Source organism: Grus americana, chromosome 5 (genome assembly GCF_028858705.1).
Source record: "Grus americana isolate bGruAme1 chromosome 5, bGruAme1.mat, whole genome shotgun sequence".
NCBI classification, from domain to species: Eukaryota; Metazoa; Chordata; class Aves; order Gruiformes; family Gruidae; genus Grus; species Grus americana.
In genome coordinates, this window is record NC_072856.1 from 31413832 (window position 1) to 31425947 (window position 12116).

A 12116-nucleotide genomic window follows, 5' to 3' on the forward strand; every position below is an offset into this window, starting at 1 on the left:
CTCAGACTTAGCCTTCTGCTGCAGTTTCAGGGGAAGATAACCTTATTCTCAGCAATGAAAAGGTTAATTCCCTTGACAACGTCTCCCCCTCCTTCCCAAAGTCTATCTCAGAAATAATCAAAGTATTTAATTAATATTGCACTAGTCCAAATAAGTACAATCATCTGCCAGGAGTATTTACATGTCGGGCTATAATTAGCAGCCTCCTTGGCACCAGCCCACATGAGTTGACAGGTCACGGTTTCCATTACATACTACTTTTTTCCATATCATTGCTCAGTCATGAATGACTGTGAAATGAGTTAACGAGACTCCACAGAGACGAGGGACTGAGTGAGCCATGGTGGGGACCAGGAGAGGAGCAAGTGATTTTTCTTGTCAGGAACTTGCTGAGAATCATTAACACCTCAGTTAAATGACTACCTCCTAAACGATATTTTTTTAAAGTATGGTTTTCAAGTAGTCTGAGAAGTGGAAAGTCAAAGTTTCTCTATTTCCTAGTGATGATGAACCATTTCTTTCCTGACTGAACTTCTTTCTCCTGCTGAGGTGGAGGGTAGTGTTTTGTCCATCCTACTGGGAGGTGTCTCTTGTTCCAACAGAGGCAGATGGGTGAAGGAGAGATGACACTTAAAAACCCCAAAATGTTCTTGAATGCCTTTTCCTCCTGCTTAGACGTGACAGGACACGTAAGGAAGCACAATTATAGAATGGGTTGGGTTGGAAGGGGCCTTAAAGATCATCTAGTTCCAACCTCCCTGCCATGGGCAGGGACACCCTCCAGTAGATCAGGTTGCCCAAAGCCACATCCAACCTGGTCTTAAATACTTTCAGGGAGGAGACATTCACAACTTCTCTGGGCAATCTGTTCCAGTTCCTCATAGAGAAGAATCTTTTCCTTATATCTAATGTAAATCTCCCCTCCTTCAGCTTAAGGCCATTGCCCCTTGTTCTATCACTCCATGCCCTTGTAAACAGTCCCTGTCCAGCTTTCCTGTAGGCCCCTTCATGTACTGGAAGGCTGCTATAAGGTCTCCCTGGAGCCTTCTCTTCTCCAGGCTGAACAGCCCCAACCCTCTCAGTGTGTCTTCACAGGAGATGTGCTCCAGCCCTCTGATCATATTTGTGGCCCTCCTCTGGACTCACTCCAACAGGTCCATGTCTTTCTTGTACTGGGGGCCCCAGAGCTGGATGCAGTACTCCAGGTGGAGTACTCACTGGAGCGGAGTAGAGGGGCAGGATCACCTCCCTCGACCTGCTGGTCATGCTTCTTTTGATGCAGCCCAGGATACAGTTGGCTTTCTGGGCTGCAAGCGCACACTGCCGGCTCATGTTGAGCTTCTCGTCCACCAACAGCCCCAAGCCCTTCTCCTCAGGGCTGTTCTCAATCCATTTTCTGCCCAGCCTGCAGTTGTGCTCGGGATTGCCCCAACCCACGTGGCAGGACCTTGCACTTGGCCTTGTTGAACTTCATTGGATTCACACAGGCCCACCTCTCCAGCCTGTCAGGGTCTCTCTGGACGGTATCCCTTCCCTCCAGCGCGTCGAGCACACCACACGGCTTGGTGTCATCAGCAAACTTGCTGAGGTTGCGCCCAATCCTACTGTCCATGTCACCGACGAAGATGTTAAACAGTGCCAGTCCCACTACTGACAACGAAGCTTCAGACCAGAAATGAACTTTGGTTCAAATGAGCAATTTGGTTGTGATCAGAGCCTTTGAGATGCTGAGTCCTTGAGCATTGGCTTCCCTCACTCCATTTGCTGAGATTTTCCAGCTTGTGCCTCTTACATTCCAGTCAGACAGTGGTTGGGCTATGCTAATGCTGCAACTGAGAAGCAAAGGTAGAAATGAACCCTTACACAACTTAAATACCAACATTCCCCTTGGCCTGACCCCATAAGATAAGGCTTAATTAACGTAAATAAATATCTTAAAACTTAAATAAATTAACTTAGTTAAATTCCGCAACTATAGTCAAGACCAGCTTCACAGCATTGGTTTTTTCCCTCAGGAAAGACACCACCAGCATTACAGTGAAACTATCTTAGGATTTTATTTATCTTTTCAATAATCTATTGGGTTTTTGGGGTTTTTTTGGTAATATTTCTGGGTTTTTCCCCCTTATTTCAAGAAACTGTTGCTATAGATAATCTATATACATTCAAAGAAATAACAGCTTTTATGGAAATGCCTTGTTATAAGTTGAAAAGCAGTGCAGGTCATTAGAATAAATAAAGTTAAAATTTTCAGTAAGCAAGTGAGGTAAATGGACATTTTCATGCGGAAAGGGATCTTTTTTTTTTATGTCAGAAAATGTTAATTCATCTAAACTGAAATTTTCACAGAAAGATGACAATACACTTGATAACACATTCTTGTGAAACAAACCAGTAAACAAACAAACAAACAACTGATTAAAATGCCATTTCAACTTGGTATGTTCAATTTTGATCATCTTTAATGTCACACTTTAAATGGCTTTCTCTTCATTATGTTAATGCCAAATTGAATTATATAATAAAAAGTAAAGGTAGAATGAAATAATTTCCTTTTACCTAAGTCCAACACTTGCATCAAATTGAAAGCCAATTTTTTTCCTGATTTAATTCACAATTATTAGGCATATTCTATTTCATTGCATTCTGCAGCAGAATAATGTTTAAACCACGTAAGTCCCACCCTCAAGTGAAAAAAAAATCATTTGCTACATAGTTTTTGGGAGCAATGATAGCACCTGAAAGATTCCTTGTGAAAGCATGAGATCTTTGTCTTGTTCCTGGAGGCATCCAATTGGCATTTGACAGATTTATGATGCCGCAGTAAAAGGTACGTGAAATCTGCTGAGGACTACAAGGTTTGATGGTGGAAAAAAATGGAGTATGGAACCAGAAGCTTTATTGTTATTATTATTTTACTCAAAAAAGTTATTCATAAATGTTCAAAATAGATACATGCATAAATCTAGAAAAAGTATCAATGAGCAAATTCTCACCTTTTCTCTTACAAAAATGTTAGCATCATTGCTTTGTCACTTGGATATGCATGTTGCCTATTCGCAAGAGCAGTTGGGTGGGCAGAGGCCCAGTGAGGTGGGCACCCACACCAAAGAGAGTCCTCCAGCCTCTCTGGGTGCTTTTTGACTTTCTTGCTGGAAATTCAGCCTTACATGATGTACGAGGGTTTTGCAGAAATGATGGCTCTTGGCTTGGTACCATGCTGGCTCCTCATTTAACTGGGTTTCTGCTTGGATGTGAGCTCCAAAGATGCCTTTCTGGCATTGCTCCTCACTAGCCCACTCAGAAGACGACCCACGCTGCGGTTTGTGTGGGAATGCAGAAGCAGTATGTTTGAAGGGGGAGGAGGGAAAGGAAGGATGATGCATTTAGGGTGCGTGCAGATTTCAAGCTGATGCCCTGCCTGGCTGCCATGAGGATGCTGACCCCCCCCCCCACTTAGAAGCTTTCGCAGCTGCAGCCAGACATAGAAGCTAAGAAGGAAAAATGTCTCCTTAGGCAAGAGAAAGCCAATGAAAAACTAGCTGCTGCAAGGGGTGAGGAAACATAAATGAGATGTTTTTACAGTGAAGTTTTCCTGCTGAACTTCTCGCCCGGGCCTCCCCCGATGCCTCACGCATGGCTGCCACTGGCCCCCCGTGCTGGCGGCAGCAGACTGCCCTTCACGCCTCGGAGCGCGTGGGGCTCTACTATGCACTCCCGTGTCTCCCTCAAAATTGGCACCATCTGGACCACTACCTGAATGTCATTTTGTCCTGCACAGCTTCTCACATGATATGCCAGCTTATGTTTGCGATTTGGAGAGGGGGCGTGTAAAAGGTGGTGAGATCTGGCACAGTTTTTTGGCATAAGCAGTGCAGCTGACAGGGCTTTCCTTTAGGATTTAACTGACCTCTTCACCTCCTTGGAAACCTGTGCCACTTATTCCGAGGAGCTCCCTAAATCTGTGTCCCTCAGCCTCCAGCCAGGAAGGAGTAAGGTCTCCTAGTTTACAGCCAGCACATATATTTTATCGACTAAGAAAAAAGAACATATCCATTCCTAACGACAGGGAGGAGAAAGCGGTATGGGCCAGTCTCAGCTGACTACAGGTAAGTGGGGTAGGGCTGTAGGTCTGTACTAACCAAAGGCTTTGCCGTGTCCTTCTGGGAACCAAACAGGTCTAGGTCAGCCAGCAGAAGCTCTGCCAGGGAAGAGCCCTGGGTCTCAGCCTTTTATTTGAAACTTAACTTCATAACAATGTCAAGAGCTCAGCTGCTGGTTCAGCACAACCCTAATTAAAACTGTATCTTATGTCCTTTTAATGAATGGCATAACAAAAGGGAGTAGGCATTGATCACATATCAAAAGCCAGTTCATTTTGGCTGCTCCAGTAAAACATGAGCAGTACTTGCACACAGCTTCAAAATAGCTCTTAGCCTGACACACAAATGGATTGACACAAACACAGAGTTAACGCCAAAGAAACTTAAGGAAAAATATGCTTTTCATCAATATGCTGGAAGAAGAGGTCCATTTCCTCCCAAAGTGCCTGTCCTAAGTTTGAGTAAGAGGATGGATGGATGGATGGATGGAATAAAACAAAATAAATGATTGAAATAACCGACATGTTGCTTGTTTTTAACAGAAGGAACTGTTGTTTGTTTTTCCGGAAATAATCAACCACATCTTCCATAAAGTCCAGGGGGACAACGATTGCTCTTTGCCTCCTAAATATTGAGTCTTGGAGTGGTGCCAGCTCTCAGAGCAATAAAGTGCTAGCCAGTGGCAAGAAAATGCAGTTTGATTTATTTTATACCTTTAAAGTGAGTGGTAGGCCTTTTCTATGTACATTAAAACCAGCAGCCTTTTAATTATGGATTGGTTATTTCTAGTAGCCTTAAGATACAATTATTATCTGTCTAAATGAAAAACCACCTGGGTGGCAAGGCTGGAATACAGGCTTGCTGGTTTTACCCAAACAAGGAGACTCCATGAACAACTTTCATGGAAGTTTTAGCTGCATAAATACTGTAGGCACCTACCCTGCAGCTGGATACAATCCTGTACATCCCCTGTGTCCACAGCACAGCCAATGACACTGACTACAGTTTTTCAGCAAATAAATAAACAATTACTTAGGTTTGGCTGTTTTCACATCCCTTTTCTTTCCAGGAATGGTCTGAGTTAGAACTTGACTTAGAGGAGTGTTTCTGGAAACAGTCAAATTAAAACAAATATCAGAGAAAGGTTGGGCAAACCCAACTGTAACAGTTGTATCCCTATTTTTGGGTGGCAGAGACAATACCAGGTAGCCTGCATGTCCAAGCAAAACTTGAATTTCAACTATCCAATGTCGGTAGCAACCGCTTTGCGAATGAGCTGCAGATCAAGAATTTCTCCAGGAATAACTCTCTGGCAAGTAAATATTTGGCAAGTATATTCAAATAGTGAATAAATCTTGGAGATACTGCAATCTACTTGCGGGCAATTTGTTAACATAAGAAGAGATGGAATTCGTCAAAGACATCTTTGCCCAGGAATGACAGGCTCGTAGGCTAATAGAAATTAATTTTCCATCCCTAATATTGGGCACTACTTCTGCCTGGTATCACAGACCTTGACACTTCTTTGGCGTGTGATGTTGAAAACAGCCAGTTGCAATTTGTGTTTGCTTTTAAATTTACGGTTTAGCCGAGGGGGTAGAGAAACACTTCCTGTTGGGAGTGAATTCACCCCCTCCGCTGTGCCCACGCAGAGTCTGCACTGTGCTTTGAAGTTCCCTGTAAAACCTCAAAGCAGCCGGGGCTGTGAGGTGCAAGCGGTGCACGGCCCCACCTGGCCCTGGAGGCAGGTGTGTCACTTGGTATGTGACCTCTCAGGATGTGGCTGGGGCAGGAACAGGTTGCCTTCAGCGTGTTTGAGGTTAACACCTTGTGCTCTGCCTGCGTTTTCAAGTCTCCCATCATCACTGCTGTGTAGTGGTTATGAGCCTGGATGATGGTATCACCCTCCGTGGCAGTCATAAATTGCGGCCCTGATGCAAGTGCTATCTTAAAGAAATGAGCCTGTATTCCAGGCCATTATCCACACAGACTGGAAATGTACAGCCTCAGGGGAGCTGAGATGGTGGGAGGGCAGCAGGCCAGGAAGATCAAAGGACTTTCTGAATCACCAGCTCAGAGGTCCTTGCCTCCAAGGATGCAGATGGAGACAGTGGGAAGGGAGGTTGCTGGGACCTCTTTCTCAGCCTATTCTGCTGTGGGGATCTTCCATCAGCCTAAGTGGAGCGCCTACTTCTGCCCTGCTGGAACAGGTTGCCCAGAGAAGCTGTGGATGCCCCATCCCTGGAAGTGTTCAAGGCCAGGTTGGATGGGGCTTTGGGCAACCTGGTCTAGTGGAGGGTGTCCCTGCCTGTGGCGGGGGGGCTGGAACTAGATGATCTTTGAGGTCCCTTCCAACCCAAACCATTCTATGATTCTATGAACTCTGCTCCCTCTGCTGTACATACTGCCAGCAGAGACCCCACTGCAGCGGGTGCTCCTGTGGTCTTTCAGGGGAATGAGTAAATTGGATCATTTCAAGTGCGCTCCCACACGAATGATCAGCTGGGATGAGTCACCAGGAGCAGGCTGGTAATTTCAGCAATGTCTCATGCCTGGCTGCAGTGCTAGTACAGCACTGAGGGGAGCACATATTATCTTCAGATAAGAGCACCTGCAGGGTATACTGTAGGAAAAACACACATTTGCCTTATTTTATGGGGAATTTGTGCGGAGAAAGCCCTACTCGACTTTGGAAATATCTGCTTGAACATATGTATCTCTTGACCAAGCATGATGGTACAGCGTTGTATAAAGCTTTCTCTAACATGACTGCAGGATCGTTGTATTACATGCAAACAAAAAAGACTTGTGGGTATTACACGAGCCCGTTCTGTGAAAAAATGATTCCAGGAGTGATCTAGGTTTTAACACATTTTATTGGAACTGTTTTCAAAAAGACCTACGCTCATTGCAGCCAGGTGCATTAGTTTCTGTGAGGACAAATGTACAGGGTTTTGTGAATGTCATGTGTGTCAATAATAGAATTATTTTCTGATCCTACAGACATTGCAGTTTTAAAGTCTTTGATGATCTGCTCTTCCTGGACTGGGCGCAACTGCTGATTCCTCTTGCAGTGCTGGGCACGACCCCTTTCTGATGGGAGTCAGCTCCCGTTTTCAGCTACTGTGACAGAATTGAAAATGCACCCAGCAGGAAAGCTGGAGCAGGTTTGACATTGACTCCGTCTCCCCTTGGCACTCTCGCTAGGGTAAATTTGCAACTGAAATTCCAAATTTGGCAAGAAAAGGAGGAACCATTTTCCTGGCAGCCCTCCACAGATATTCAGGAGAGTGGATTGGGGGTGGCAGCCACAGAACAGATGGCAGTGTGCGATGAAGGTAGGTAAAGTGGTCAAAGATGTGCAATAAATAGATTTAACAAATATGTTACACCACAACATGTGTGACACATGCGTGTAGTTTGCCACGAAGAGCACAATGCCAGGACGTTACCTCACTTACGCAAATGACTGGGTAATTGTGCCGTATGGACAAGCACAGCCCTTCTGTCTTCACATTATTATGTTTTTCCTGAGTGATCTTTTAAAGAAAGAGAAAGGCAGCAAAGTTGATGATAGCAATCTTTGAGAAAATGGCATATGAGAAGAGCCTCAGCCATTACAGTCTGAGGTGGGGATAAGGCTGAAAAGAGACATGATGATAGTCCACAAATATCTACACTGTGTCACGATGGAGAGTGGATGTTGATGCAAAGTGCAATAAACTCAAGACAATGCAAAAAAATACATTAAGGGAAATAATCGGAGGAAAAAATCTACAGTGCTGAACACCTTTGCTATTTGTGACCTACAGATGGCTCTCACTGTTTTTAAACTTACTCAGAGATGGCTTTTTATGTTGTACATCAGACGTTTGTTTTTTTTTTTTTTCCTTCCAGTAAGAATGCTTCAAGTATGGAAAAATGTGTTCCTGAGGGCATCTGCTAAGGTCCCATCCCTGGAGATTTCAGAGGCGTGCTAGATAAAGCAACCTCAGTGAATATTCAGTAGGGAAAATCCTGCTGATTACAGGGAGCAATGCAAGATGAGCTGCCAGGTCTTTTATTATCTATGACTCCATGACTATTGGTAGTGAAGGGAGTTCTTGCACAAAAGCCTTTACTGGCTTTATTTATGCCAAGGCTGCTTCCAGGAAGGGAGAATCCATCATGTCAGAGATGAATGCAAACACAGAGCTTTCTCTCTTGCCCTCTCTCTCTCCTTTTGGACTGTCCTTTCGTCTGACACGGAGACTGTGGTGCTCTGTGTATACTCTGAACTCGATTTGCTTAAGACTCCCCAGAAACAAAGAGACACTGAGGGCAGGATCACCTTAATATAGTAACTCGACTGTTTTCTGGGAACTGCTTGCTTGGTTAGAAGAGAAAGTCTGGGAGGGAAGGCCAAGTCCCACGAGAGTGGGCTGCAGCAATGGCCCGACGGCCAGGCAGGGAGCCCAGAGAAGGACGCTGATCTGGGTTCCTTTACCTGCAACCAGGGCACATCATTCCTGTGAGCCATAAGAGACATCAAAGCCCTAGCAGATGAGTCAAAAGGTCATTCCCAAACCACTGTTAGTGATGCAAAATTGCCACCATATTCATTGGGTCAAGAATACCCAGAGCGAGAAATTTCATTTCCTCTTTGGTGCAGACAGCTCTAGCACTGCTCATGCTATTGCTTCCACAGTCAGAAGCCTGTGGTTCGCTGTGCTGCTTTCCATAAGGCTCTGACAACTCTCTAATTATGGGATGGCAGAAGGCAGCTAAGCTCTGCCCAACCTTGGCTGCGAGGGCTGTTTTGCAGAGGGGGAGGCAGGGCGCAGCAGAGGAGTTTGGCATCATGGCAGAGCAGCCCTGTGTCTGGAGGGAGGTCATGGCATTTTGGGTTGGGTAGCTCAGATGCTGCAGGGGAAGGCACATGTGGAAACTCAGGTGCCTGGCCACAGAGTAGGGCTTGCAAGTGGCCCACAGCAGATGATCCATCACACTGAGCACAGAAAGATGGGTTTTTCCCATGTGTTGGATGTGTGTGTGTATGAGCAGGGCTGGCTGAGGGTCCTTTCTGGTGCTGGCAAGACAAGATTTTTTTTCTAAACTGCGGAAAGGTCTGGCTAGCTTGAAGCGGATACCATGCCCAAAATCTGTCTGTGCCCCAGCATGGAGGATCTAACATCTGGTATCGGCCATCGACTGAGGGAAGAACTTGAAGCCTTCCCTGCTGCCGTCTGTATAAACAAATATGCAGCTGCACTGACAGACACACATATAGAAAATGGTGTCAGAGATTTCAGCTGCCCCAGAGGTGACAGAACAGCCAAGCAGTCCTGAACACAGCGTGCAGGCAAATGCTGCAGACTTGCTTTTGCCCAGGTGCTGCCACTGCCTGAGCTCAGGATGTGCCAGTCCTGCTCACAGGCCAAATTGTGCTGTGGGGCTGAGATTCAAAGAGAGGTGGGTCCAAACCCACATATGCATCCCCCTCCCCCACATTTTTGTAATTGCAGAGCAGATATAGACCTCAGTAGCCTTGCACGTGGCAGCCCTTGAGCAGGGTTTCTTTTAGTGAAGAGACTAATTCTTCAGCCAGCGTAAGCAGGGAAATGTCAGTTTGATAACCCCTTCGTGAGCTGCACAGACCAGCCTCTCTAAGAGGGGGTCAGAGAAAACAAGAGTGAAGAGTGACGAGGGGGAAAGGCAGCTGAGAACCACAGGCGCTGAAGCAATGGGATGTGGGGAAGATCCGGTGTAACAGTGATGCGGTATGCCAGCAGCATGACACATGGAGGAGACTGATGCTCTGATGAGTGGAGCCGCAGGATGGCTTGAAGGTAAATAAAGCAATTAAGCCTATCCTGCAGGACAAAGGACTGCACATGGCAACTCTCTCAGTCTGATTCCCAAGATACTAAAGATGGACTCTCGTGTGTGCTGAGCAGGGGGGTCTAGTTGATGAAGGTATCAGTTTCACTGGTCTGTACTGGTCCCTTGCTTCAGAACCAGCGAAGGGTACAGGTCCTGCAGAGACAGATGGCATACAGAAGGCAGAGATGCTCTGAAGGACGAAAGCGTGTAACTCCCCTCAGCCAAGTGGCCCCGAGCTGCTGCGGCTGGGCACAGTGCGGGGGGTCACAGGTGGGTCTGGGAAGCGGCACAGCCCTTGGAGTGGGGTTGCTGGTGGTCACACCTCGCAGCTCTGCAGCTTCACTTGCACCGGTGTGGACGGGCTGATCTTGCTGAAGAGGAGAGCTTGGGCAGCAAACACCTCTCAGCTCCATGACCTTTCAAACCTGAGAGCTGCAGTCAGCTACAGGTCTTGCTCTCCAGCGAGGCAGCTCACCCAGCTCGCTGACGGGCTGCTTCCAGTTGTTTTGGGGGAGCAAAGCCTGTCACAGGGTGCCGGTGCCAGGGGAAGGGATGAGGGTCACAGAGGAGACCATAGGTGATGGCAGCACAGACATGGGCTGAGGGGAACCAGGTGGCTTCAACACCCTCCCGGCATTTGACAGAGCTTTCAAGCTGGCAGTGAAGCCTTTGTTTTTCGTGTTTGCAAAAGCTGGAAGGTGCCCCAGGAAGGGTTAAATCCCCCCTGGAGGCGTGAGGCCTGCACAGGCTGTGGCAGCCAGGCTCCCGCTCCCTGCAGCCCCCGCAGCAGCAACCCGGGCGCTCCCCGCAGCAGGCGCAGCTGCGCCCCGGCACCGGCCAGCTGGCTCCCAGCCCTGTGCACAAGTGTCCAAAGTCGAAATCCTGAGCGGCCTCCATGCCTGCGTGAGGCTAAAAATACTCGGGGGCAGTGACACATTCCCACTGTGCCGGGAGGGTGGGCGACAGCGAGTTCATGCGAGGGGACGCTTTTCCCACCTCCCCTGCCCCGGCTGTTCTCCCAGTGCATTGCGGGGCGGCACCAGAGGACAATGCTTCATGTCTCCTGTAGCCAGGATTCACAGATCCCATCTACCTTATGGGAGCTCACCTCCACCCACCTTTGTGCTCCTCATGCAAGAGCCACCACAGCCCCCCCTCAATGGGACTCCCTTCCACCTGTCCCCCTGGGCTTGTTCTCTGCCACCATGGGGACGTGGCCTTGGAGAGAAATGGTCAGCCTCTGGTGTTGGGCAAGTCCTCACAGACAGAGCTTGCTGCCCTGGTCTGGATGCCTTCAATCATGCCACGAGGGTAAAAAACCCTTCAGATTTTCTTCCTTGTAAAGAAAAAAAATCCCACAGTGCCTCGTTTGTCCATGTTTGGCCCCAAATGACCTCCGAAGAGCAGAGTGTGGCATTTCAGAATCCCACATGCTCTTAGGGGAAATGATATGTTGTATAAAGCATCATTTGACGTTTTCATCTGGTGTGCCTTAATCCACATGGCATCAGGCTCGCACTGAATTATGACAAGAATCAGACACCCACGGTGCTGGGATATGAAGCTATGTAGCATGCTGGAATAACCTGCATATGGATGGACATGAAAAATCTTGACAAAGATCCGAAAGGGACTGATCACTCCAGTCCAGACAAGGATTTCCTAGTCCACCGATAGAAGGTGCTGCTCAGGGCTGGCTGTCGCCTAATATATATGGAAGGATGGCACGGTTTAAGTCCCCAAAGATGAGAGACAGAAGCTCAGTTTAATATCTCTGCTGACAGAGAGCAATATTCAGAGATCAATGCCATTGCCCATAGAGAGTTGTCCTCTGCCACACACGGTGTTTCAGGGTATCTTTCTGGGCCCCCAGACAGGAATGCACTGGTAAATCCAGTGTTGTCACTGTCAACCTTGTCTGGGTGACCTGGGCACTTTTGAACCTCTCAGACAACATTAGACTCCTTCACATGCAACTTATTTGAGCCCCGAACCTGCAAATTGCTCCCTAAATTCTGCCCACTAACATCCACCCCCTGCATCGGGTGAATCCATGGTTTCCTATTGCAAATGTGAGAGGGCAACCATACTGACACTTGTGGCAACAGGCATAAATTCACATTAAAAGGCTTCAAGTAACAGCATTGCTGT